The sequence below is a fragment of the Eptatretus burgeri genome, chromosome 13 (genome assembly GCF_056783735.1).
Source record: "Eptatretus burgeri isolate ZD-2024b chromosome 13, Ebu_testis_v1, whole genome shotgun sequence".
Lineage (NCBI taxonomy): Eukaryota > Metazoa > Chordata > Myxini > Myxiniformes > Myxinidae > Eptatretus > Eptatretus burgeri.
The window spans coordinates 32,049,100-32,076,599 of record NC_140973.1 but is presented as its reverse complement, the minus strand read 5'-3'; the positions used below and the strand labels follow the sequence as shown (position 1 = coordinate 32,076,599).

Genomic DNA, 27,500 nt, shown 5'->3' with positions numbered 1-27,500 from the left:
AAACCATTTTGCTCTATCTTGACCACCTTGCCCGTGGCGCCCCCTTCAATTTTGTTTTTTTACGCTGATTTCATCAAAGTATGGATAATCCAAGGAGTGTGAAATGCCATATAGCCTATATGACGTTATATTGTTCCTGGAATGTTCCGGAGGAAGTTTTGCACCAAAGGTCATAATCCTTGACCTTTGACCTTTAAAGGCCACAAAGGTCAAATTTTCAAAGTTGTGGGAATCGAACCGGATTTTCGACCTTCTTTGACGAACTAACTCCAATAAGCTCCAGCATGAATCCTGTTTCCTTATTTTAATGTCCAGAACATTGTTTTGTGACCTTTAAAGGTTATGCAAAGGTCAAATTTTGAAAGTTGTTGAACGAACCCGGGGTTTCGACATTTTGCAGCTGTTGATTGAAGGCCACTGTAATTAATTATAACTTGGTCAAAAATTATCACATTGTCTCATCCTTGACTTCTGAAACAATCTACATCGTCAAATACCGCTCGTGACCCATCGTCGTCTTCAGACTTGTATATTTTTACATTTGTGGGGTAGATGAAGAGATTTCATAGGAAAGATAGCATTGTGTGGCGTTGCTTGGCCGTGGAAGTGTAGAAGACATCTCGATGCAATTAAGTAGGGAGACTGTGAGCTTAAGTGTTACTTGTCACCACACAGGGGGTGGTGCATTGTTAATTAGGTAGGGATCAGGGATAACTTCCCCAGTATGTAATTGCCCCACTGTGACTGTTCCCTATGTTTTTATAACCAAAACCACGATGACCAACAAGCAATACGTGCCGAGGGGGCAGAGGCCCCACCTTCCCGGGTTTAGTGTGAGCAGGCCATGCCCTGGAGGCAGAGGTTTGATGGGCATGACGTGAGACACATCAAGAGTCGAGGGACTCGTCGGACATAGAGGATCTTGTTTTTGCTCTCAGCACGATGAAGGCTGCACGATTCTCGTATTCGTGCTGGTGAAATTGGCTCCCGTGCTGAGCAGGACATTGGCCGTTGACGGTTCGGTTGAGCCGTGAAGTGTGTACGATTCTGAGGAGGGTAGGAGAGCGTGCCTCATGGCCTCCTCACGGGGCCTCGGAGATCGTCTCGTCATGTGGACCATTGTTGTGAACAGACCGAGTGTGGGAGAGGAACGTCGGCATATTCGCTCTGGAGAATAAACGACAGCGCAGTTCGTGAGCCGTGACGTCGAGTGCAATGTCTGCGCTGCCTGACGAACAGCTCGGCGCCATTTTGAGCGCATTCGCCCGCACCCTGACACGGATCGATCTCCACGTTCCATAAAGACCATCTCGTCTGGACCCGAAGCTAAGTGTCCAAATAATGAAGGAATTATTTTTATTTATTATGTCTGTCCCTTTGTCTGTATTCAAGTCTGCGTGCAGGCACCTCAATTATAATTACATTTAGATTACCTCACGTTTTTCTTTCATTATTATAATTTGAATTACTATCATTGTACATATTTGATTATTGTTATTGAAATTTTTTTAATGTGTCGGTGACCAGACAAGGACAGCGACACTTAATCTTGGTGAATATCCGAATCTGCATCCAGATCTGAGAATTTAATCGATTCTTCACCATTGAGAGACGGGGCCAGCAATGATATTGCATGACATCTCAAAACATTGCAGACAGATTCGAATGAAACTTGGTGGACAGGTTGGGTATGTGACAAGGACTAATTGATTCGAGTTTGGTGAAGATCTGAATCCGGATTCGAGAATTTTTCAAGCGATTCTTCACCATTGGGAAATCGGGCAAAAAAATGATATAAATAAATAAAAAGCCGAGCACAATAAAAAAATCATTTTTGTAATGAAAAAAAAGTCTGGAAAAGGGGCTGGAGCACAATTTTTGTAATAAAAAAGGTGGAGCACAATATCTCATAAGGTTATGGATGGATTCTGCAGAAATTTTGTGGACAGGTTGGGTGTGTGAAAAGGACTAATTGATTCAATTTTGGTGAAGATCTGGATTCGAGAATTTTTGAAGTGATTCTTCACCATTGAGAGATGGGGCCAAAAACAATATATAGCACAATATCTCAAAATATTATGGATGGATGCCGCAGAAACTTGGTGGAAGTGTAAGTGAGCGCCGTCAGATTTTCGTTTTTGACAAAATGATGGATCACTGTGGTCTCATCGCCAGTGATCACTGTGTTGAAGAAGTTGGGATCGCTGTTCACAGTCTCCAGCATGTCCTGTGCGATCTCCAAACGGAGTTGCTTCTGCTCGATCGTTAGCAGCTTTGGCACGAACTTCGCTGAGATTCTCCTTAAGCCCAAATCCTCAGTCACAATGGAATGAACGGATTCAATGCTGACGTCCGTCTCGTCTGCAAGTTCTCTGATCGTGATTCGACGATCCTGCATCAGCAGGGTCCTCACTTGGTCAATGACGATCTCATTTCGGGATGTTGAGGGCCTACCAGAACGTGCTTCACTTTCCACTGATGTGCGACCATCTTTGAAGCGGTTGTACCACTCTTTTATCTGTATGGTGCCCATTGCTTCGTTCCCGAAGGCCTGTTGAATCTTGTGGATCGTTTCCACTTGGGAATCGCCAAGCTTTACACAAAATTTGATGCAGTAGCGTTGTTCAAGTTTTTCCGTCATTTTGTCAAAAACGAAAATCCGACGGCGCTCACTTACACTTCCTCACTCATCGGTGGTCTGTCGGCGACTGACAGCTTCTGCAGGCGGGAAAATATTCACGCATTCGGATGAGGATCGCCTACATACGTGCACCAAACCACGCCTCCCGAGCTTCATTTGTTTACGCACGAAAAATTAAGGTTGGATACTTTTTGAACACCCCTCATATAATGGAATCGGAATTTAAAAGTTGAGAGAGACAGAATCTCTCGGATGTTGTTTGGAATATATTGTTACGAATTTGCCGCCCGCCCAGCTTTAGCCAATGGCGGCCGTCTCGCCGACTGAACGGACAATTCAGTCACGACTTTGGGAACAACGCCGAAAACCAGTCACGGGTGTGCTCCAAGCGCACACCACGGCCAAGTCAACATTCTACCTGCGCGCGATAGGGTCAATCGCCGAATTATTGATATACCTAAGTATTCGCGCGGGCGGACTACCGAGAGACCGTACCTCAGCGAGGTCTGCTTGGACACGAACCGCTTAAGCAGTTTGTTCCGTTCTGGGATAACCGGGCGGTGTATTATCGTGAGACCTCGCTGGACCCAATTCTGTTATCGGCTATTAAAAAGCCCGCTATTATTCCGAGAGCAATGCGGTGGTTCAATGAGGAAAGAGGACACGACGAACGGGTTAACATTTAAACACGCACATTTATTCACACATGTACACAGTAATGCAATGGAAAAGGTGAAACACGCATGCAGTTGATTTATGATGAATGAGGGACGGGGACAAAACACAAACAAGGCAAAGCACTACAACCGTCTATGATTATTATTCACAAGCACTTTAACAGTTCTACTTGCGGGACTCGGCACCACAACATTCACACAAATAAAAGCAAGGAAAAGACCCTCTCAGAGACAAGGGGGTCAGACTGGACCCGTAGGCCTTTATTACGTGGGACTTGGCGGACCGAAGGAGTCCCACGAGACCGTTGCAGGTTACCTCCACCCTCGTGGTGCCTCGATGGGGCGACCCGCGACGCTCTTTCCCCACGGCAGCTAGCATAGCCACGGTTGCGCCCAGACCTTGCCAGGCGGCCGGGTGAGCGGGCCTCAACTGGCGACGCTCTGAGAGGAACGAACAGGTTTGGATGCTCTTTCAAAGTTGATGCTCTTTATAAGAAACCGTCCGTTCCTCAGAAACGCTCGGACTGTCCCGAAGCCCGATCCCCTCAGACCGTTTGGCGCTGGCTGGCGAGCTCTCTCCGGCTCTCTCCCCACGAACGCGCACATCTGCGCGGCACAGCAGGCTCAGCCACGCTCTCCCTCTCGCGTGTCCTCCGCTCTCTTGGACTTCGCCCCTCCTGTGTTCTCCCGACTCCAGACTTCACCGACCGACTCTCAACTCACTCTCCACTCTCGACTGACTGAACTGGCGCTCTGCGCGCCCTTATATCGGGTCTGTGAGGCGAGATCTGACCTCCGCTGTCTGACCTCTGACCTCCACAGGCCCCGCCCCTTTCTGTCTTGTGATCCGAATTCCGAGGCGAAGCCCCCACAGAGCGGACGTGCGCAAGATCACCGAACTTGCGCGGAGAGTGGACGTGGGTTAAATCACCAGACTTGCTCGGTGAGCGAACCCCCACGTGTGCCTGCAGCGATGCTGTTCGCCGGGAACTCGCCGTGGCTGGCGCAAAGACGGCGGCGTTTGCGGAGTTGAAGGTGAGGCGATGTTATTCGGGTGGGGGAGATGCGGTTTAGGAGATGTCGTTGTTATGAAGGCGGTGTGGAGAGGGTGTTTGGTGGTTGACGGGTGGCATGGAGAAGGTGATTGGTGATTGACGTGGTGGTTGATGGGTGGCACGGAGAAGGTGGTTAACCGGTGGGTGGCGCGGAGTGGTTGGTGGGTGGCGCAGAGAAGGTGGTTGGTGGTTGACATGGTGGTTGGTGGGTGGCACGGAGAAGGTGGTTGGTGGTTGACGTGGTGGTTGGTGGGTGGCACGGAGAAGGTGGTTGGTGGTTGACGTGGTGGTTGGTCCAAAATAACGATAGTAAAGAAAAACGGCTAACTCAAAGATCACAGCCCGGGTGACACGAATAATACCCATTAAACAACGGTGAGGAAATCTAACTGAACACGAACTTATCGGCATAACTGAACTAAGGACCTTTATGGTGTTCTGCAAATTTCCACAGCCGTAACAATATATTCTACGAAGATTATCGTAATTCGGACACTCAAGCATGAAATTAAATTCATCCTCGACTATATACGACAAGTCTCAAAGATGCTGTTATAAAACTTGTATTTGTGCCACTATTAATATTAAATTGTTTCAAATTAACATTTATTGTCTCTGGATGTCTCAATTACAGATTTACAAATTAATATTACAGTAATTTACAAATTAATACTACGGAGTTACAGTGTCTCAAAGAATTACACTAATATTAATTTGTAAATCTGTAATTTACTCAAAGTAACTTTGTAATTCTATGAGACAGTGTCAACTAATTGTCCAGCCTCCTGTTCAGTTTGATGTTGAAGCCAACTCCACGAAGGAACTGGGGAATGTCTTTTCTACTAGCCTGGAGGTCACCAATAAGTGATACCAGCCGTCTCTGCATTTCCACGTACTCCTGCTTCACCCGCTTCCTCCTGACAATCCTGATGGCATCTTGAGCGATGACAGTATCCACCTCTCCGGCTTCCTTTCTGAACCATTCTACAACTTTGGACGTGGTTGGGTGGTGGTAATTCATCGCCACACGCATTTTATTGTTCCAGCCCTCCACAACGTTGTTGGTCCGAGGATTGTAATCCAGTGTTTGTTGAGGAACGTTCCATGTGTGTGGAGGAACAATCGATCGGCTGGACTCCATTTCCACCAGACACGTAGGTTCTGTCAGAGTAGTCTAACAGTGGTTGGGCTGCTGGAGGACAGATAGCCAGCAGATGTACCATACCGGCAGGCACATCGACAATTGGCAAAAAAGCCAGGCCGTCCATTTGCGAACAAAAAAGTTGTAGATCGTCGTCCTGACGATATTGAGCGGCCAAACCAAATTCTTGTATTTTCCGCCACGTGCTCTGTGTCAGGTGGTAGAAGCATCCTTGAGTTACGGTGTTTGCACCCAGGATAGCTCGTACTGCTCGCATCATGCCGTCTTCAAAATCTGTCATGGTGCGTAAAGGAGAGAAGACTACGTTGACGCCTTGGCATGCATCAACAATCGAAGTAAGAAATTCCTCATAGGTGACCCTCCTCTTGTTAGGTAGAAGTGCGTAGGCTGCGGTAATAAAGTTATCTTGGCCGAATGGGATACGTACACAATATACTTGCGAAAATATGGCTGGTGCCATTGCGAAGTTACCGTCCATATAAACTGTGTCCACGTTACCAAGTTTTTCCAAGCATTGAGGACTTGAAAATATGAGCACCCTGTTACGATTGTTGGCACCGTTGTCATAAATCAGGAAAGGTTCTCCCCCAACCGTAGTTCTCAAATTATCTGGCAATCGTCCAAGTTGGTCCAATCCCGCGGGATCCCGCAGCCCGGTCGCTGGTTACGGAGCGTTCTTTTTACGACATCTGGCTGTGGCATTTGGGACAGGCACCGGCAGGCAAGTCAATCAGCTCATCCTGATAAATTTGCCCTGGATTCTCCCTCGTTGCACCTGCCCTCCGTTTCATGGCGACTCTGACTTTAACCACTTCCACTTTTTCCACACATGGCAGATGATTATGCGGGATACCTCCTGGCCGAATGTTACCATGGTTAAAGTCGGTAGAAATGGCTCCGCGACAATGATCAGAAGTATTCTTCACTCACTTCCACCAAATTTTGTCAGGTCGGGTAACTTTCTTGGTATACATGTACCCTTCATGACACAACTTCAATCCATCCCGTGTAGACTGCGTCGCTGTTGCCATCGTTATTTGAATCACAAAGACACACTTTTAATAATTGTCTTATCAATGAGAATCAAGAATGAACTGTGATTTATATGCTGTCAATGTTGTTCAAAGTCATTACCCAAATTTCCAGGAAAGTCGCATTATGTCCCATTACAATACAATATGACCATATAAGGTGGTCGATTGGCATGAACATCACCATATATGGATGGCATGGCTGATGTTCGCGGAGCTGGCTGAGCTGTGACCAATCGAGGCGCTGATGAGGCAACCTCGAACCCGGGTCCGTACCGGGCCCTGGTAAAGAGATGTCTGGAACGCGCGCCGATTCGTCTAAAATCAACGATCTTCCGGGAAAATTTCATAAAACCGTTTTATAACAGCATCGTTGAGACTTGTCGTATATAGTCGAAGATGAATTTCATTTCATGCTTGAATGTCCGAATTACGATAATCTTCATAGAATATATATTCCAAACAACATCCGAGAGATTCTGTCTCTCTCAACTTTTAAATTCCGATTCCATTATAGTAGTCAGTAAACTTGGTCAATACGTCATTATGCCAACAAGATTCGCCGGCCATAAAATGAAAATGTTTATTACTGCTCTTGGGCCTCACTGGCCTTAAATGCAGTGAATAATAAAGAATAATAATAATAATAATAATAATAATAATACCGTGACGAAATTACCTTGTGACCTAATTACCGTGACCAAATTACCTTGTGACCGAATTACTGTGACCAAATTACTATGACCATTTTACCGTGACCAAGTTTCCGGTGACCAAATTACCTACATTCGGTGTACTTTGAAAGTACCGCTACTTGTCTTGTTTTCTTGTTTATTTTGTTGTTTGGCTGGGCAATATCTCGGCCATCCTTTGAGCTACAAAGCTGAAATTTGGGGACAAAAGTGAAGATAGGCTTTGGCAAAAACGGAATTTTTCATTTTTAGATCCTCGTGGAGGATCTCGAAGTCTTACTCACGTTGTTGTTCTTGTGGACTTTTTTGTTTCACAGCCTACAGTTTTCATCGAAACTTCCAGAAACTTGGCGTATATATGTAAAAATACCCTGCACAGACAGTAACCATCTCCGATTTTGAAAATTCCTCCGAGAAAAAAGTTATGACGTCAAAATATCTCCGCTAATGGAAATCGCCTAAAAATTCTCTCCGAAACGAGGCAAGCTTTTTGAATTCTGTTTGCGGGAATCGAACAGGGCATTAGCAGAGATGAATTACCGCACATATGATACATCACTATGACGTCATATACATTTTTATGACGTCATTCCTATTTTTTGTTTCACAACCCAGAGTTTTCATCGGATCTTCGTGAAACTTGCCATGTATATGCCATGTATATGCCATGAAACTTGCCATGTATATGCAGGCAGTAACCATCTCCGATTTTGGTAATTCTTCCAAGAAAAAAAGTTGACGTCATAATATCGCCGCTAATGGAAATCACCTACACCATTGTCTCCGAAACTCGGCAAGCTGTTTGAATTTTGTTTGCGGGAATCAAGTCGGGCATTAGCACAGATAATTTATCGCAAACCTGATACATCACAATGACGTCATATTCGTTTTTATGACGTCATCATTAAGAGGATGAGGATCTTAGCTCATTTGAGCTTTTTTCATTAATCATTTAATTGATTCATTACTTCATTCTTACTGTTCTATTAATTAATTATTTACTTTCTTTCTCATTTGAGCAATATCTCAGGCACCTTTTGAATTCGGAAGCTGATATTTGGACACGACAGTGGACAAGTGATTTGGCTATAAAGGGTATCTTTGATTTATTGATTGATCAATTAATCGATTAATTATTTTCTTTCTGTTTGTCGTGGGATATCTCAGCCATCCTTTGAGGGAGGAAGCTAAAATTTGTGGACAAAAGTGAATATGGGCTTTGGCAAAAACAATATTTTTTATTTTTTCATTAATCAATTAATTCATTTATTACTCTATTATTTTTGATTTATGAATTACTTATTTATTTTGTTCTCATCTGGGAAATATCTCAGGCACCTTTTGAGTTCGGAAGCTGATATTTGGACACGACAGTGGACAAGTGATTTGGCTTTCAAGGGTATTTTTGATTAATTGATGAATCAATTAATCGATTAATTATTCATTTTTCAATGAATAAATTTTCAAAAAGTTACACATTCAGATGAAACGGTGATGGTTTTTGGTGTGCTATTAGCCAATTGATTAATAAATTAATTATTTTACGATAACTATTTATTTATTTCAATTATACAATAAATCAGTTGATCAATCAATTATTGTACACCGCTCCCTCCCAATTCCATCTCCATGTGCTGCACAACGGTATCGCCGGGCGCCGAAGGAGCCCTGGTAATGTTGCGCACTGGAAGATTTGTTGTTTATTTATTTGGCATGGGGGTCGTGTACTTTGAATGCACCTCTACTTGTTTACCTTTTTTTCATAAAATAAAAAAGGCATGGCCATAAACCATGTTCCTATATGTGCTGTCACTGATGATTCACCAACAAGCGATGAAACCGGCCTGGCAGCTGAGTCGTGTGAAGCATTGGGTTTCTTACGTTTGTCCTATTTGTGAATGCCTTTACAGCTGTCGAGGAACTCTGAGAAGGGTTTGAAACAGCAAAGGGCTGACCTTGTGTAGCCCTTTCATGGTTGCTTTATGCAGCCTTCTTCGGCGAGAAGAGCATGGGAGGAGTCTATTTATTTGTATAATCCCAGCCACCCGGGTTTAATTGATTGGGTGAGAGCTAATTGGTTATTCCCTCAATTCAAAGGTGAGAAATGTGAACGGGTCTGTTTTTAAATATATATATACACATACATATTGTTGTGGTTACCAAATTCGCAAACCACCATTCAGGTCCCTTAGGTGAGGTATCTCGGTAAGTACATGTGTAGTTAGGCCCAAACCCGTTGTCGAGTGGGAATACATGTCATTTATGCGTGCTGCGACTCTTCAGGATAGCCGTTTTTTCTTTTACTATCTTTAATTTGGACCAAACGCCATGATTACCACCACAACCATAACATCAACCACCAACCACAACGCCGCTTCACCACAACCGCCACGACCTTCACGTCACACCTCGCAACCGTCGCATCGCCACCGTTCTTGCGCCGCCTGTGGGTACCGGTGTTGGACTCGTGCAGGGCGCGCGCCGAACAGCGTGTACAAAATCACGGATTTTGTGCTTCAAAAACGGATCAAAAACGACACACGCCCACTTTTTGCCGTCCAATCGGTGAGCGAGGGGCGATTTGGCCCCGCCTCCAGGGCGTTGGAGGGCGATCGATATATGCAAATTTATGGATCAAAAAGCACTCACGCCCACTTTTTCTCGGGCCAATGGGGAGCGAGGTGAAAGGTCGAAGGGAGGGGGTCAAAGATGAGAGGGCGAAGCTACGGGGCTGATAAAAGTAACCGTGTTCGTCAGTCCAGAGAGTCGGAGAGTCGAGAGGGAACAGAGAGTCAAGACTTCGCGGGCGGTGGAGTTGGCAAGAAGGAGCTGGTCGTCGTGTGCGTTGGAGTCGGAACGGAGGGGACGGAGCTGTGGAGAGGCGGCGAGGGCAGACGAGGGGGTGCTCGCGTCGTGCGGGGAGCTGCACCCCAGGGAGGCCGACAGCGCGACCTGGCCGAGGTGGAGACGCTCGTCGTGGGGCAATAAAAATCCTCTATACCCCGAGCATCAGCAACCCCCTCCTGTTTCCCCCCCGCGCTGAGATAGTGCGACCAAGGGGGCCCCTTTCCCACCCCCTACCAGACACTGCTCGCGAGGCCCGCGGAGTTGAGGCACCATCGCCGCTCCGCGTCTCATCACCAGACGGGTAGGCCCGACCCGGTCTCGGCCTCAGGCCCGCCTCATCCTTGAGGGTATTCTTTTCCTTGGTTTTGGGTATGTGTTGTCGGCGCCGTCTGTGAAGTAGAATTGTATAAGTGTTGCCGTGTGCTCGGTAGTCGGTATTAGCTCTGCATTGTGTTTTTGCTTTTACATTTGCTTTTTGTGTAAATTGCATTGTGTTTTTTCTATGTGCTTTTGGTGGAATTGAATATGTGTGCTTTCCGTTCGTCGCGAATAAATGTGCTTTGTGTCGAACTGTTTCCCGCTTCGCTTCGTCATTTCCTTCATTGAATCCTCATCTTGCTTCACGTAAAGGGTTGGTAGTGGGCTGAATACGCCCGATAATTAATCGAACCGTCGAGGTCGACGATAACACCGCTCGGTTATCCCGATAGTACGGAACGGGTCGCTTAAGTGGCCCGTGTCCGAAGTCGACCTGCGGCGAGGTGCGATCGCCCGGTCTACCCTCCGCGTGGGTACTTAGGTAGGTCGAATTTGGCGAGCAACCCTATCCCACGCGGGGGCTGATTGGCTCGATCGCAGTGAGACCGAAAGGTCCACCCGTGACTGGTTCCCGGCGTTAGTCCGAGAGGGTCACGACTGGATTGTCCGTCCGGTGGGCGACATGCCGCGATTCGAGTTACGTGGCCGTCAGCACGCCGGCGGGCGCGAATCCGCAACACTGGTGTCAGGTCGTGCGATACAAACTCATCGCCCTCCTCGCGGCACTGGTATCGGAGAACAGGAAAACGGGCTCTCCTGTCTCCGGCTAAATTCACGGGAATCGGTCCAGGGGTGAGAGAAGCGACCCCCGATTCCCTCCAAATTACGAGCGAGCTAAATTAACCCTTTAAGAGAAGCAAGATGGCGTCTCAAGGCGAGCGGGAGCCGGGGGTATTAGAAATGGATGTAGAATGTGTAGAGTCCATGGTCCAGGATGGAATCCCCGTGCAGGAAATGTTGATTGTGCAGGAACACGGACTCGCCCAACTGAACCCAGAGCCCGAAATGGGTGCGGCAGCGGCCGCAGTGTATGACACCTCCCCCCCCCCTCTCCACCAAAACCCTTCCCCGACCCCTGCCGAAACGGCTCACCCAAGCGCACCCGACATGACCCAGCTATTCACCATGCTGGCAAAAATGTATGCGGAAACGACAGCGAAGATGATTGCGAACATGAACAAACAAATGAACGAAAAGATGGATGCGAATACACAAAAGATGAATGCGGAGATGATCGAAAAGATGGAAGCGAATATGAAAAACGAAATAAAAGGCATGAACAAACAAATGAACGAAAAGATGGATGCGAATACACAAAAGATGGATGCGAATACACAACAAATGAACAAAAAGATGGATACAAATACAAATGAAGTGAAAACGACGATGGATGCGAATACACAGCAAGTGAGAAAAGAAATGAAAGAACTACGGGGTGAGACGCAGAACATGGGCCGATGCCTGCAGGCGGGCATGAAGGCCGTGACCAGGGAGCTGGAAATGGCGACTCCACGTGTAGGAACAAACGAGCTGGAAGGGGGTGCAACGGCTGACAGGACCGCGGTGGAGGCGGGTAAAAAAATAATTCGGGGGGCGTGTTGGGCGAGGGTCGTGACAGAGGAATCGACGGTGACCAAAAGGGAAAAATTAAATGGGGAGACCAAAACGTGTGAGACGAGACACGAGGTGACGACAACGGAAATAATAGTGGAGACAAGGGAGGTAAAGGGTGAAGAGTTGGCAGTGACGGTAGCCGGGAAGGGAACGATAGAGGAGAGACTGCACGGTGAGGACGGGGTAAGTGACGCACACACACACACGGAGGTAGTGGAGGACAATGGGGGTGAGCTCGCGGAGCGTGTAGAGACCCAGTGCGAGCACCTGGATGGCCTCCTCCAGGAACGAGGGGAGGGAGTATGCCCCCTTGAGGCGAGTCACGACCAGGTGAGTTCGGTCGTGCTTTGCGAGGTTGAGGGGACGAGTGCTGTGGACAGGTGCTTGGAGAGCTTGGGGGGTATAGAGGCCCCGGAGACCCTTGTGGGGACACGAATCCCCAGTGTGGTTGTCCCTGTGTGTGTGGTGCAAGGCGTGAGTGCGTCCCCGTGTGTGGAAACGACCCCGTGTGTGAGTGGTGTGGTGGCGATGGTGCCGGAGTGTGTGCTTCCCAGCACGCCGAGTGTGGATGAGGAACCGCGGGTGAGTGCCCCCGCGTGTGTGGATGAGGCACCGCGGTTGAGTGCCCCCGCGTGTATGAGTGAGGCACGGTGTGTGGGTGAGGCACCGTGTGTGAGTGAGGCACGGAGTGTGGATGAGGCACCGCGGGTGAGTGCCCCCGCGTGTGTAAGTAGTATGGTTTGTGTGAGTAGTGAGGCACGCGTGAGTGAACGGCCGAATGCAAGGGAGACCGTGTGTGTGAGAGAGCGGTATGTGAGGGAGATGTCGGTTGGCATGCGGGAGCACGCAGCCGCATCTCCCGGTGTGAATGTGATGGAGTGGACTGTGTGCGTCGTAACACGCAGGTGTGCGTGGGTTGAATGGCGACGACGGCGACAGAGGAACGAAAGCCGAGTCGCGGCTGTAGTTGTTTCGCGGACCGTGCCGGGTTCACCCAGCAGTGAGCACGAGGTTCGTGCTGTGCAACGCACGAGACCGCCACGTGCTCGCTTGCGAGAGTGAAGTCCCAGTCCGGAAACGCCAGCGGTGGATTTGCCGATCCCGCGGACGGACAAAGTTTAGGCAGGTAAACGGATTTGGACCGGACGGGTTCTCCACGCGATCGTGTGTGTTAAGCTCCAACGGGCAAAGCACATGTGTTCGCGTGGGGAACCCCTCGAGACGTGGGGCTTGTGTTTTTTTTTTATGCGCACGGTGACGTCATGGCTGCACGTGTGGTTGGAATCCGGCAGGAGGGGTATCCCGGCCGGATGGTACCGTCCAAGGAGGGACGAGGAACACGTGCAGCTGCATGACGTCACGGGCAGGTGCAAAGTGCGCGAGTTGCCGCGCTGGTGATGCGCATGGAAAAAAAAAAAAAAAAAAAGAACAAGCCTCACTTTAGGGTGCAAAGGATTCCTGGGCAAGGGGTGGAAGACCCCCTTACCGGGGCACAGGATGGAAACTAGTTAGGGGGAAGGGTTAGCTTAGCTAGACCGACTCCATGGGGCAGGGGTAAGTCCTCATGGGGCCCGTGGAATGGATTAGTTAGAGGGATTGTAGCCAGATTTAGGTTGGGAAAGTGATTTATGGGATTATTTAGAAGACAGTGACAGACAGTGAATGTGTAGAGTTGACGTAGTTTCGCTACGTAGGTTAAATGGAACGTGCTACTAGTGTAAGGGACGACGTGGGAGCACGAGTTAGTTAGGGGATGCAGATAGAAGGATGGCAGAGTTCAGCGGTAAGTTTGTTGGTGAGTTGTGAGGTGAGTACATGGTGAGTGAGTGAGTCCAGCGGGTCTGTGTGAGTGGAGCGAATGGGGAATGCATGGTGCGATGAGTGATTGGGGGGAGGAGTGACTCCCGCCCAAGGGACCCCGGGGTCAGTGTAGAGTGAGTTAGCGGGGTTAGTCAAATTGAAAAATGGAGGTCGTTTTGCTGTTGGTGGGAAAGTAGGCTCGAGACCCATTTGGAGGGGTGCAGGAGCCCTGTTGACGGGCTTGGGAGCGTGGCTGCGAAAGGTGAGTATCGCTGAGTGGGTACCCCGGGCACCAGGCTAGTCGGCCGCGGTAGGCCAAGGGCCCATGGGGGGCCGGGATAGCGTAGTGGGCACGGGTGCGCCTGCTTGGTGCGGGGGCCCGGGGCGCCATTAGCCGCGTGGGCAGTGTTGTGGGCATGGGTGACCCTCGGAAAGGGGCCCGGGAGGCCGGCCTGCCACGTGTGCGTTTCAGGGGAGGTGCCATGGGGGCACTCCCCGGTGTTAGGGAGCTGGTAGGCTCGGAGGCAGTGTAGTGCCCGGGGGTGCCATAGCGGGAGAATCGGCAGAGGGTCGTGCCTGCCAAAGGGAGCCACGTGTCCCAGCCAGGAGACCGTGTGAGGGCACGGAGAGAAAATTGGGGGGCGAGGCCCGAAATTGTGAGGACACCAACACAGGCGACGGGAATCTGGGTTTATAGAACCAATAGTTTAAGCAAGAGACGCTTGTTGAAAGCCCCGGGGTAGTTTAACAGTTAAATGGTTAGGGTAGATTAGGAGATGTACCCCTCCGCACCATCCATCCCCTCGCTCTCGTTGTGGGCCGCTGGACCCACTTTGGGTTAGATCGCCGAACTCTGGGGAGGCCATTCTGAGGCTTCGTTGGGCCTCGGCACAGGACGTTAGCTCTCCCTTATTCCCCTCCGGGAAGGGAACGTAGGGGTTGGGAGTAGGCTAGGTGACAGGATAGGTTAGCCGAACAAAGACGATAAAGGGGGTTTGGGGACGATTTATAGTGGGGGAGTAAAAATAAAAACAACAAAAAAATAAGTTGGGGCTAAATTGGGGTTTGACAAATTAAGGGAGTGGGTATGTACAGTGACAGGCAAAGGCGATAGGTTGGGAGGGAGACAGGTAGGTAGGTCCGAGCCCGCCTTCCAAGTGGCCAGCACCACCGCACTCCCTCCACCAACTTCCACTGACAGCAAGGCAGAGGCCGGCCAACTTCATCGGCAGCTGTTGTTGTGCTGCAAGGCCTGTGCCGGCCCACTTCATCTGCCGGCTGGCTGTTTTTCTTCAAGGTCTGTGCCGGCCAGTTCATCTGCCGGCTGTGTTTGCCTGCAGCGGCCTTCTTCTGCGGGCTGTGTTTGCCTGCTTCCTTTGCCATGCCATGCCCACTGCCCCTGTTCACCAGCCCCGTTCAATTTTTGCTTTGCCCCCCCTGTTCATTGCCATGTGCGCCAGGATCGTAAAAGCAACAGTTTGCAAGCTGCGAGAACTGCCCAGTTGGCAGCTACAACACGGGCCTGCAATGGCGGCCCGTGCACCATGTTGTGTTCATCCATCCATTCGTTGTGTTCATTGCGTGTGCCACTTGAGCTGGCACGGAGACTACGTTGTGCAGCCCATGCACCGTTGTGGTTCACTGCGTTCAGTTCAAAAGGGAAGGCCTTGGACTGCGTGTGAGCAGCCAGCCACGTTCCCTGTCACCTGCATTGTTTTGAGCCAGAGACTGCATGTGGGCAGCCTGGCTCCCTGCTAACTGCTTTTCTTTTGCAGAGTTCAGTGATCCTGGGCCATGGTTTAGTGTAAAATTTGTACGTTAAGGTTAAGATGTACTGTAAATATGAGTGCGCCCCCGGCATGTATGTCTTAGCGCCGGCAATTTTATTTAAGTCGTCCGTGTGAGTGAGTTTGTTTAGGTAGTTACGCAGCCCTCAGGTTATTTATTTTGGGGACACGAATACCATGAATGTCGCACTCAGGGATCCGTAGGTAAAATGTACTAGGGGAAAACTACACATGATGGCACACGAAAATTTGACGACTCGTGACGAGTCTGTAAAAAGGGGAGGGGGTAGTGTTGTGGTTACCAAATTCGCAAACCACCATTCAGGTCCCTTAGGTGAGGTATCTCGGTAAGTACATGTGTAGTTAGGCCCAAACCCGTTGTCTAGTGGGAATACATGTCATTTATGCGTGCTGCGACTCTTCAGGATAGCCGTTTTTCTTTTACTATCTTTAATTTGGACCAACCGCCATGATTACCACCACAACCATAACATCAACCACCAACCACAACGCCGCTTCACCACAACCGCCACGACCTTCACGTCACACCTCGCAACCGTCGCATCGCCACCGTTCTTGCGCCGCCTGTGGGTACCGGTGTTGGACTCGTGCAGGGCGCGCGCCGAACAGCGTGTACAAAATCACGGATTTTGTGCTTCAAAAACGGATCAAAAACGACACACGCCCACTTTTTGCCGTCCAATCGGTGAGCGAGGGGCGATTTGGCCCCGCCTCCAGGGCGTTGGAGGGCGATCGATATATGCAAATTTATGGATCAAAAAGCACTCACGCCCACTTTTTCTCGGGCCAATGGGGAGCGAGGTGAAAGGTCGAAGGGAGGGGGTCAAAGATGAGAGGGCGAAGCTACGGGGCTGATAAAAGCAACCGTGTTCGTCAGTCCAGAGAGTAGGAGAGTCGAGAGGGAACAGAGAGTCAAGACTTCGCGGGCGGTGGAGTTGGCAAGAAGGAGCTGGTCGTCGTGTGCGTTGGAGTCGGAACGGAGGGGACGGAGCTGTGGAGAGGCGGCGAGGGCAGACGAGGGGTGCTCGCGTCGTGCGGGGAGCTGCACCCCAGGGAGGCCGACAGCGCGACCTGGCCGAGGTGGAGACGCTCGTTGCGGGGCAATAAAAATCCTCTATACCCCGAGCATCAGCAACCCCCTCCTGTTTCCCCCCCGCGCTGAGATAGTGCGACCAAGGGGGCCCCTTTCCCACCCCCTACCAGACACTGCCCGCGAGGCCCGCGGAGTTGAGGCACCATCGCCGCTCCGCGTCTCATCACCAGACGGGTAGGCCCGACCCGGTCTCGGCCTCAGGCCCGCCTCATCCTTGAGGGTATTCTTTTCCTTGGTTTTGGGTATGTGTTGTCGGCGCCGTCTGTGAAGTAGAATTGTATAAGTGTTGCCGTGTGCTCGGTAGTCGGTATTAGCTCTGCATTGTGTTTTTGCTTTGACATTTGCTTTTTGTGTAAATTGCATTGTGTTTTTTCTATGTGCTTTTGGTGGAATTGAATATGTGTGCTTTCCGTTCGTCGCGAATAAATGTGCTTTGTGTCGAACTGTTTCCCGCTTCGCTTCGTCATTTCCTTCATTGAATCCTCATCTTGCTTCACGTAAAGGGTTGGTAGTGGGCTGAATACGCCCGATAATTAATCGAACCGTCGAGGTCGACGATAACACCGCTCGGTTATCCCGATAGTACGGAACGGGTCGCTTAAGTGGCCCGTGTCCGAAGTCGACCTGCGGCGAGGTGCGATCGCCCGGTCTACCCTCCGCGTGGGTACTGAGGTAGGTCGAATTTGGCGAGCAACCCTATCCCACGCGGGGGCTGATTGGCTCGATCGCGGTGAGACCGAAAGGTCCACCCGTGACTGGTTCCCGGCGTTAGTCCGAGAGGGTCACGACTGGATTGTCCGTCCGGTGGGCGACGTGCCGCGATTCGAGTTACGTGGCCGTCAGCACGCCGGCGGGCGCGAATCCGCAACAATATATACACACACATATATATATATATATATATATATATATATATATATATATATATATATATGTGTGTGTATATATTATAACGTGTATATATATATATATATATATATATATATATATATATATATATATATATATATATATATATATATATATATATATATATATATATTGTTACGGATTCGCGCCCGCCGGCGTGCTGACGGCCACGTAACTCGAATCGCGGCACGTCGCCCACCGGACGGACAATCCAGTCGTGACCCTCTCGGACTAACGCCGGGAACCAGTCACGGGCGGACCTGTTCGTCTCACCGCGATCGAGCCAATCAGCCCCCGCGTGGGATAGGGTTGCTCGCCAAATTCGACCTACCTAAGTACCCACACAGAGGGTAGACCGGGCGATCGCACCTCGCCGCAGGTCGACTTCGGACACGGGCCACTTAAGCGACCCGTTCCGTACTATCGGGATAACCGAGCGGTGTTATTCGTCGACCTCGACGGTTCGATTAATTATCGGGCGTATTCAGCCCACTACCAACCCTTTACGTGAAGCAAGATGAGGATTCAATGAAGGAAATGACGAAGCAAGAAACAGTTCGACACAAAGCACATTTATTCGCGACGAACGGAAAGCACACATATTCAATTCCACCAAAAGCACATAGAAAAAACACAATGCAATTTACACAAAAAGCAAATGTAAAAGCAAAAACACAATGCAGAGCTAATACCGACTACCGAGCACACGGCAACACTTATACAATTCTACTTCACAGACGGCGCCGACAACACATACCCAAAACCAAGGAAAAGAATACCCTCAAGGATGAGGCGGGCCTGAGGCCGAGACCGGGTCGGGCCTACCCGTCTGGTGATGAGACGCGGAGCGGCGATGGTGCCTCAACTCCGCGGGCCTCGCGGACAGTGTCTGGTAGGGGGTGGGAAAAGGGGCCCCCTTTTGTCGCACTATCTCAGCGCGGGGGGAAACAGGAGGGGGTTGCTGATGCTCGGGGAACGGAGGATTTTTACTCTGTCTCGAGTCCCGCGACGAGCGTCTCCACCTCGACCAGGTCGCGCCGTCGGCCTCCCTGGTGTGCAGCTCCCGGCACGACGCGTGCACCCCCTCGTCTGCCCTCGCCGCCTCTCCACAGCTCCGTCCTCTTCGCTCCGACTCCAACGCACACGACGACGACGACGACGACCAACAACAACCAACGACGACGACGACTTCTTCCCAACTCCACCGACTGCGAAGTCGTAACTCGCTTGACTGACGAACGCGGTCGCTTATATAAGCCCCGTGGCTTCGCTCTCTCATCTTTGACCCCCTGCCTTCGACCTTTCACCTCGCTCCCCATTGGCCCGAGAAAAAGTGGGCGTGAATGCATTTTGATCCATGAATTTGCATATAGCGACCGCCCTCCAACGCCCTGGAGGCGGGGCCAAATCGCCCCTCGCTCACCGATTGGACGGAACAAAAGTGGGCGTGTGTCGTTTTTGATCCGTTTTTGGAGCGGAAAATCCGTGGTTTTGTACACGCTGTTCGGCGCGCACCCTGCACGAGTCCAACACCGGTACCCACAAGCGGCGCAAGAACGGTGGCGATGCGACGGTTGCGAGGTGTGACGTGAAGCGGCGCCGCAGTGGGTGGTTGATGTTGTGGTTGGTGGTGGTAACAATGGCGGTTGGTCCAAAATAAAGATAGTAAAAGAAAAACGGCTATCCTGAAGAGTCGCAGCACGCATGAATGACATGTATTCCCACTAGACAACGGGTTTGGGCCTAACTACACATATACTTACCGAGATATCTCACCTAAGGGACCTGAATGGTGGTTTGCGAATTTGGTAACCACAACACTACCCCCTCCCCTTTTTACAGACTCGTCCCGAGTCGTCAAATTTTCGTGTGCCATCATGTGTAGTTTTCCCCTAGTACATTTTACCTACGGATCCCTGAGTGCGACATTCATGGTATTCGTGTCCCCAAAATAAATAACCTGAGGGCTGCGTAACTACCTAAACAAACTCACTCACACGGACGACTTAAATAAAATTGCCGGCGCTAAGACATACATGCCGGGGGCGCACTCATATGTACAGTACATCTTAACCTTAACTTACAAATTTTACACTAAACCATGGCCCAGGATCAATGAACTCTGCAAAAGAAAAGCAGTTAGCAGGGAGCCAGGCTGCCCACATGCAGTCTCTGGCTCAAACAATGCAGGTGACAGGGAACGTGGCTGGCTGCTCACACGCAGTCCAAGGCCTTCCTTTTTGAACTGAACGCAGTGAACCACAACGGTGCATGGGCTGCACAAACGCAGTCTCCGTGCCAGCTCAAGTGGCACACGCAATGAGCACAACGAATGGATGGATGGACACAAACACGGTGCACGGGCCGCCACTGCAGGCCCGTGTTGTAGCCGCCAACAGGGCAGTTCTCGCAGCTTGCAAACTGTTGCCTTGCGGATCCTGGCGCACATGGAAATGAACAGGGGGGGCAAAGCAAAATTAAACGGGGCTGGTGAACGTGAGCAGTGGGCATGGCATGGCAAAGGCAGCAGGCAAACACAGCCCGCAGAAGAAGGCCGCTGCAGGCAAACACAGCCGGCAGATGAACTGGCCGGCACAGGCCTTGAAGAAAAACAGCCAGCAGATGAACTGGCCGGCACAGGCCTTGACGCAAAACACGGCCAGCCGATGGCACAGGCCTTGCAGCACAGCAGCTGCAGACGATCCAGCCGGCACAGACCTTGCAGCAAAACAACAGCTGCCGATGAAGTTGGCCGGCACAGGCCTTGAAGAAAAATAGCCAGCCGGCTGAAGTGGCCAGCACAGGCCTTGAAGCAAAACACGGCCAGCCGATGAAGTGGCCAGCCTTTGCCGTTCAGTGGAGGTTGGTGGAGGGAGTGCGGTGGTGCTGGCCACTCGGAAGGCGGGCTCGGACCTACCTACCTGTCTCCCTCCCAACCTATCGCCTTTGCCTGTCACTGCACATACCCACTCCCTTAATTTGTCAAACCCCAATTTAGCCCCAACTTATTTTTTTGTTGTTTTTATTTTTACTTCCCCACTATAAATCGTCCCCTAACCCCCTTTATCGTCTTTGTTCGGCTAACCTATCCTGTCACCTAGCCTACTCCCAACCCCTACGTTCCCTTCCCGGAGGGGAATAAGGGAGAGCTAACGTCCTGTGCCGAGGCCCCACTCAAGCCTCAGAATGGCCTCCCCAGAGTTCAGCAATCTATAACCAAAGTGGGTCCAGTGGCCCACAACGAGAGCGAGGGGATGGATGGTGCGGAGGGGTACACTTCCTAATCTACCCTAACCATTTAACTGTTAAACTACCCCGGGGCTTTCAACAAGCGCCTCTCGCTTAAACTATTGGTTCGAACAACCCAGATTCCCGTCGCCTGTGTTGGTGTCCTCACAATTTCGGGCCTCGCCCCCCCCCCCCAATTTTCTCTCCGTGCCCTCACACGGTCTCCTGGCTAGGACACGTGGCTCCCTTTGGCAGGCACGACCCTCTGCCGAATCTCCCGCTATGGCACCCCCGGGCACTACACTGCCTCCGAGCCTACCAGCTCCCTAACACCGGGGAGTGCCCCCCATGGCACCTCCCCTGAAACGCACACGTGGCAGGCTGGCCTCCCAGGCCCCTTTCCGAGGGTCACCCGTGCCCACAACACTGCCCACGCGCCTAATGGCGCCCCGGGCCCCCGCACCAAGCAGGCGCACCCGTGCCCACTACGCTATCCCGGCCCCCCATGGGCCCTTGGCCTACCACGGCCGACTAGCCTGGTGCCCGGGGTACCCACTCAGCGATACTCACCTTTCGCAGCCATGCTCCCAAGCCCGTCAACAGGGCTCCTGCACCCCTCCAAATGGGTTTCGAGCCTACATTCCCACCAACAGCAAAACGACCTCCATTTTTCAATTTGACTAACCCAGCTAACTCACATTACTCTGACCCCGGGGTCCCTTGGGTGGGAGTCACTCCTCCCCCCAATCACTCATCGCACCATGCATTCCCCATTCGCTCCACTCACACAGACCCGCTGGCCTCACTCACTCACCAAGCACATGCTTCCAATTCACTCACCAACAACTCTTCAACAACTCTTCAACACACTCACCACTGAACTCTGCCATCCTTCTATCTGCATCCCCTAACTAACTCGTGCTCCCACGTCATCCCTTACACTATTGCACGTTCCTTTTAACCTACGTAGCTAAACTACGTCCCCACTACACATTCGCTGGTCTGTCACTGTCTCCAAATAATCCATTTTATTTCCCAACCTCAAGCTCACTAAATCCCTCTACCTAATCCATTCCACGGACTCCATGAGGACTTACCCCTGCCCCATGAAGTCGGTCTAACTAAGCTAACCCTTCCCCCGAACTAGTTTCCATCCTGTGCCCCGGTAAGGGGGTCTTCCACCCCTTGCCCAGGAATCCTGTGCACCCGAAAGTGAGGCTTGTTTTTTTTGTTTTTTGTTTTTTTTTCATGCGCATCACCAGCGCGGCAACTCGCGCACTTTGCACCTGCCCGTGACGTCATGCAGCTGCACGTGTACCTCGTCCCTCCTTGGACGGTACCATCCGGCAGAGATACCCCTCCTGCCGGATTCCAACCCCACGTGCAGCCATGGCGTCACCGTGCGCATAAAAAAAACACAAGCCCCACGTCTCGAGGGGTTCCCCATGCGAACACATGTGCTTTGCCCGTTGGAGCTTAACACACACGATCGCGTGGAGAACCCGTCCGGTCCAAATCCGTTATCCTGCCTAAACTTTGTCCGTCCGCGGGATCGGCAAATCCACCGCGTGCGTTTCCGGACCGGGACTTCACTCTCGCAAGCGAGCACGTGGCGGTCTCGTGCGTTGCACAGCACGAACCGCGTGCTCACTGCTGGGTGAACCCGGCACGGTCCCCGAAACAACTACAGCCGCGACTCGGCTTTCTTTCCTCACATGTCTCCGTCGTCGCCTCCATTCCACACACGCACTCCTGCGTGTTACGACGCTCACAGTCCATTCCATCACATTCACCCCGGGAGACGCGGCTGCGTGCTCCCGCATGCCAACCGACATCTCCCTCACATACCGCTCTCTCACACACACGGTCTCCCTTGCATAACCCATACCACTCACACGTGGTGCTCCATTCATACAAACCACTCCACTCACACCCGCGGGGGCACTCACCCGCGGTGCCTCACTCACACACCGTGCCTCACTCATCCGCGGTGCCCCTTTTACACACGGCGTGCTGGGAAGCACGTACTCTGGCACCATCGCCACCACACCACTCACACACGGGGTCGCTTCCACACACGGGGACGCACTCACACCTTTCACCACACACACAGGGACAACCACACTGGGGATTTGTGTCCCCACAAGGGTCTCCGGGGCCTCTATACCCCCCAAGCTCTCCAAGCACCCGTCCACAGCACTCGTCCCCTCAACCTCGCAAAGCACGACCGAACTCACCTGGTCGTGACTCGCCTCAAGGGGGCATACTCCCTCCCCTCGTTCCTGGAGGAGGCCATCCAGGTGCTCGCACTGGGTCTCCACACGCTCCGCGAGCTCACCCCCATTATCCTCCACGACCTCCGTGTGTGTGTGTGCGTCACTTACCCCGTCTTCATCGTGCAGTCTCTCCTCTATTTTTTCTGTCTCCCGTGTCTCTATACATTTATAAGTTTCTGTTGTCGTCACCTCGTGTCTCGTCTCACACGTTCCGGTCTCCCCATTTAATTTTTCCCTTTTGGTCACCGTCGATTCTTCTGTCACGACCCTCGCCCAACACGCCCCCCGAATTATTTTTTTACCCGCCTCCACCGCGGGCCTGTCAGCCGTTGCACCCCCTTCCAGCTCGTTTGCTCCCACACGTGGAGTCGCCATTCCCAGCTCCCTGGTCACGGCCTTCATGCCCGCCTGCAGGCATCGGCCCATGTTCTGCGTCTCACCCCGTAGCTCTTTCATTTCTTCCTTCATGTTTGTTTCCATTCCGTTCATTTGTTGTGTATTCTCATCCAATTTTCGTGTATTCGCATCCATCTTTTCGTTCATTTGTTGTGTATTCGCATCCAATTTTCGTGTATTCGCATCCATTCTCGCTGTCATTGCCGCCAGCATGGCGCATAGCTGGGCCATGTCGGGTGCGCTTGGGTGAGCCGTTTCGGCAAGGGTCGGCGGGTTTTGGTGGAGAGGGGGGGGGGGAGGTGTCATACACCGCGGCCGCTGCCGCACCTATTTCGGGCTCTGGGTTCAGTTGGGCGAGTTCGTGTTCCTGCACAATCAACATTTCCTGCACGGGGATTCCTTCCTGATCCATGGATTCTACACATTCTACATCCATTTCTTACCCCCGGCTCCCGCTCGCCTTGAGACGCCATCTTGCTTCTCGTAAAGGGTTAATTTAGCTCGCTCGTAATTTGGAGGGAATCGGGGGTCGCTTCTCTCACCCCTGGACCGATTCCCGTGAATTTAGCTGGAGACAGGAGAGCCCGTTTTCCTGTTCTCCGATACCAGTGCCGCGAGGAGGGCGATGGATTTGTATCGCACGACCTGACACCAGTGTTACGGATTCGCGCCCGCCGGCGTGCTGACGGCCACGTAACTCGAATCGCGGCACGTCGCCCACCGGACGGACAATCCAGTCGTGACCCCTATCGGACTAACGCCGGGAACCAGTCACGGGTGGACCTTTCGGTCTCACCGCGATCGAGCCAATCAGCCCCCGCGTGGGATAGGGTTGCTCGCCAAATTCGACCTACCTAAGTACCCACACGGAGGGTAGACCGGGCGATCGCACCTCGCCGCAGGTCGACTTCGGACACGGGCCACTTAAGCGACCCGTTCCGTACTATCGGGATAACCGAGCGGTGTTATTCGTCGACCTCGACGGTTCGATTAATTATCGGGCGTATTCAGCCCACTACCAACCCTTTACGTGAAGCAAGATGAGGATTCAATGAAAGAAATGACGAAGCGAAGCGGGAAACAGTTCAACACAAAGCACATTTATTCGCGATGAACGGAAAGCACACATATTCAATTCCACCAAAAGCACATAGAAAAGAAAAGAAACACAATGCAATTTTACACAAAAAGCAAATGTAAAAGCGAAGACACAATGCAGAGCTAATACCGACTACCGAGCACACGGCAACACTTATACAATTCTACATCACAGACGGCGCCGACAACACATACCCAAAACCAAGAAAAAGAACACCCTCAAGGATGAGGCGGGCCTGAGGCCGAGACCGGGTCGGGCCTACCCGTCTGGTGATGAGACGTGGAGCGGCGATGGTGCCTCAACTCCACGGGCCTCGCGGACAGTGTCTGGTAGGGGGTGGGAAAAGGGGCCCCCTTTTGTCGCACTATCTCAGCGCGGGGGGAAACAGGAGGGGGTTGCTGATGCTCGGGGAACGGAGGATTTTTACTCTGTCTCGAGTCCCGCGACGAGCTTCTCCACCTCGACCAGGTCGCGCCGTCGGCCTCCCTGGTGTGCAGCTCCCGGCACGACGCGAGCACCCCCTCGTCTGCCCTCGCCGCCTCTCCACAGCTCCGTCCTCTTCGCTCCGACTCCAACGCACACGACGACGACGACGACGACGACGACGACGACGACGACGACGACGACCAACAACAACCAACGACGACTTCTTCTTCCCAACTCCACCGACTGCGAAGTCTTAACTCACTTGACTGACGAACGCGGTCGCTTATATAAGCCCCGTGGCTTCGCTCTCTCATCTTTGACCCCCTGCCTTCGACCTTTCACCTCGCTCCCCATTGGCCCGAGAAAAAGTGGGCGTGAATGCATTTTGATCCATGAATTTGCATATAGCGACCGCCCTCCAACGCCCTGGAGGCGGGGCCAAATCGCCCCTCGCTCACCGATTGGACGGAACAAAAGTGGGCGTGTGTCGTTTTTGATCCGTTTTTGGAGCGGAAAATCCGTGGTTTTGAACACGCTGTTCGGCGCGCGCCCTGCACGAGTACAACACCGGTACCCACAAGCGGCGCAAGAACGGTGGCGAAGCGACGGTTGCGAGGTGTGACGTGAAGCGGCGCCGCGGTGGGTGGTTGATGTTGTGGTTGGTGGTGGTAACAATGGCGGTTGGTCCAAAATAAAGATAGTAAAAGAAAAACGGCTATCCTGAAGAGTCGCAGCACGCATGAATGACATGTATTCCCACTAAACAACGGGTTTGGGCCTAACTACACATATACTTACCGAGATATCTCACCTAAGGGACCTGAATGGTGGTTTGCGAATTTGGTAACCACAACAATATATATCCTGGTGTTGGCGTAGTGGTTAAGGTAGCGGCTTGGGATCCAAAAGGTCCTGAGTTCAAGCCCCGTTGGCCGCTTGAATTAATACACACCAGGAGGTTGACACCAATACACACCATGTATGTATATATATATATATATACATATATATATATATATATATATATATATATATACATATATATATATACATATATATATATATATATATATATATTGTTGCGGATTTCGCGCCCGCCGGCGTGCGACGGCCACGTAACTCGAATCGCGGCACGTCGCCCACCGGACGGACAATCCAGTCGTGACCCTCTCGGACTAACGCCGGGAACCAGTCACGGGTGGACCTTTCGGTCTCACCGCGATCGAGCCAATCAGCCCCCGCGTGGGATAGGGTTGCTCGCCAAATTCGAACTACCTAAGTACCCACGCGGAGGGTAGACCGGGCGATCGCACCTCGCCGCAGGTCGACTTCGGACACGGGCCACTTAAGCGACCCGTTCCGTACTATCAGAATAACCGAGCGGTGTTATCGTCGACCTCGACGGTTCGATTAATTATCGGGCGTATTCAGCCCACTACCAACCCTTTACGTGAAGCAAGATGGGGGTTCAATGGGGAAAAAGACGAAGCGAAGCGGGAAACAGTTCAACAATAAAGCACATTTATTCTCGGCACACGGGAAGCACACAAATACAATTCCACCAAATGCACACAAAAAAAGAAAACACAATTCCATTTACACAAAAAGCAAACATAAAAGTGAAAACACAGTGCAGAGCTAATACCGACTACCGAGCACACGGCAACACTTATACAATTCTACTTCACAGACGGCGCCGACAACACATACCCAAAACCAAGGAAAAGAAATACCCTCAAGAATGAGGTAGGCCTGGGGCCGAGACCTGGTCGGGCCTACCCGTCTGGTGATGAGACGCGGAGCGGCGATGGCCCCGCAACCCGCGGGCCTCGTGGACAGTGCCTGGCAGGGGGTGGGAACGGGGCCCCCTTGGTCGCACTATCTCAGCGCGGGGGGAAACAGGAGGGGGTTGCTGATGCTCGGGGTATAGAGGATCTTTATTATGTGCGACGAGCGTCTCCACCTCGGCCAGGTCGCGCTGCCGGCCTCCCTCGGGTGCAGCTTCCTGCACGACGCGAGCACCCCCTCGTCTGGTGTCGCCGCCTTTCCACAGCTCCGTCCCCTCCGTTCCGACTCCAACGCACACGACGAGCAGCTCCACCGCCCGCGAAGTCTTGACCCTCTGCTTCCGACTCTCCTCTTGACTCTCCGTTCTCGTTCTGCTGACTCTCCCTCGTTCTCTCTTGCGACTCTCCGACCCCTCGTTCTCACTTTTACGACTCCTTTGACTGACGAACACCGTCCTTTTATCCCCCCGTAACTTCGCCTTTGACCCCCTCCCTTTGACCTTTCAACTCGCTCCCCATTGGCCCGAGAAAAAGTGGGCGTGAAGGCTTTTTGATCCACAAATTTGCATATATCGATCGCCCTGGGGGCGGGGCCAATTCGCCCCTCGCTCACCGATTGGACGGCAAAAAGTGGGCGTGTG

At 51.7% G+C, this 27,500-nt stretch overlaps 1 protein-coding gene across 1 annotated transcript in view; it reads right to left on the bottom strand.

The window, feature by feature from the left end:
- Nucleotides 1-27,500, bottom strand: part of CDHR2 (cadherin related family member 2) — a 246,758-nt gene that overhangs the window by 196,369 nt on the left and 22,889 nt on the right. The gene's annotated exons all lie outside the window — the stretch shown is intronic.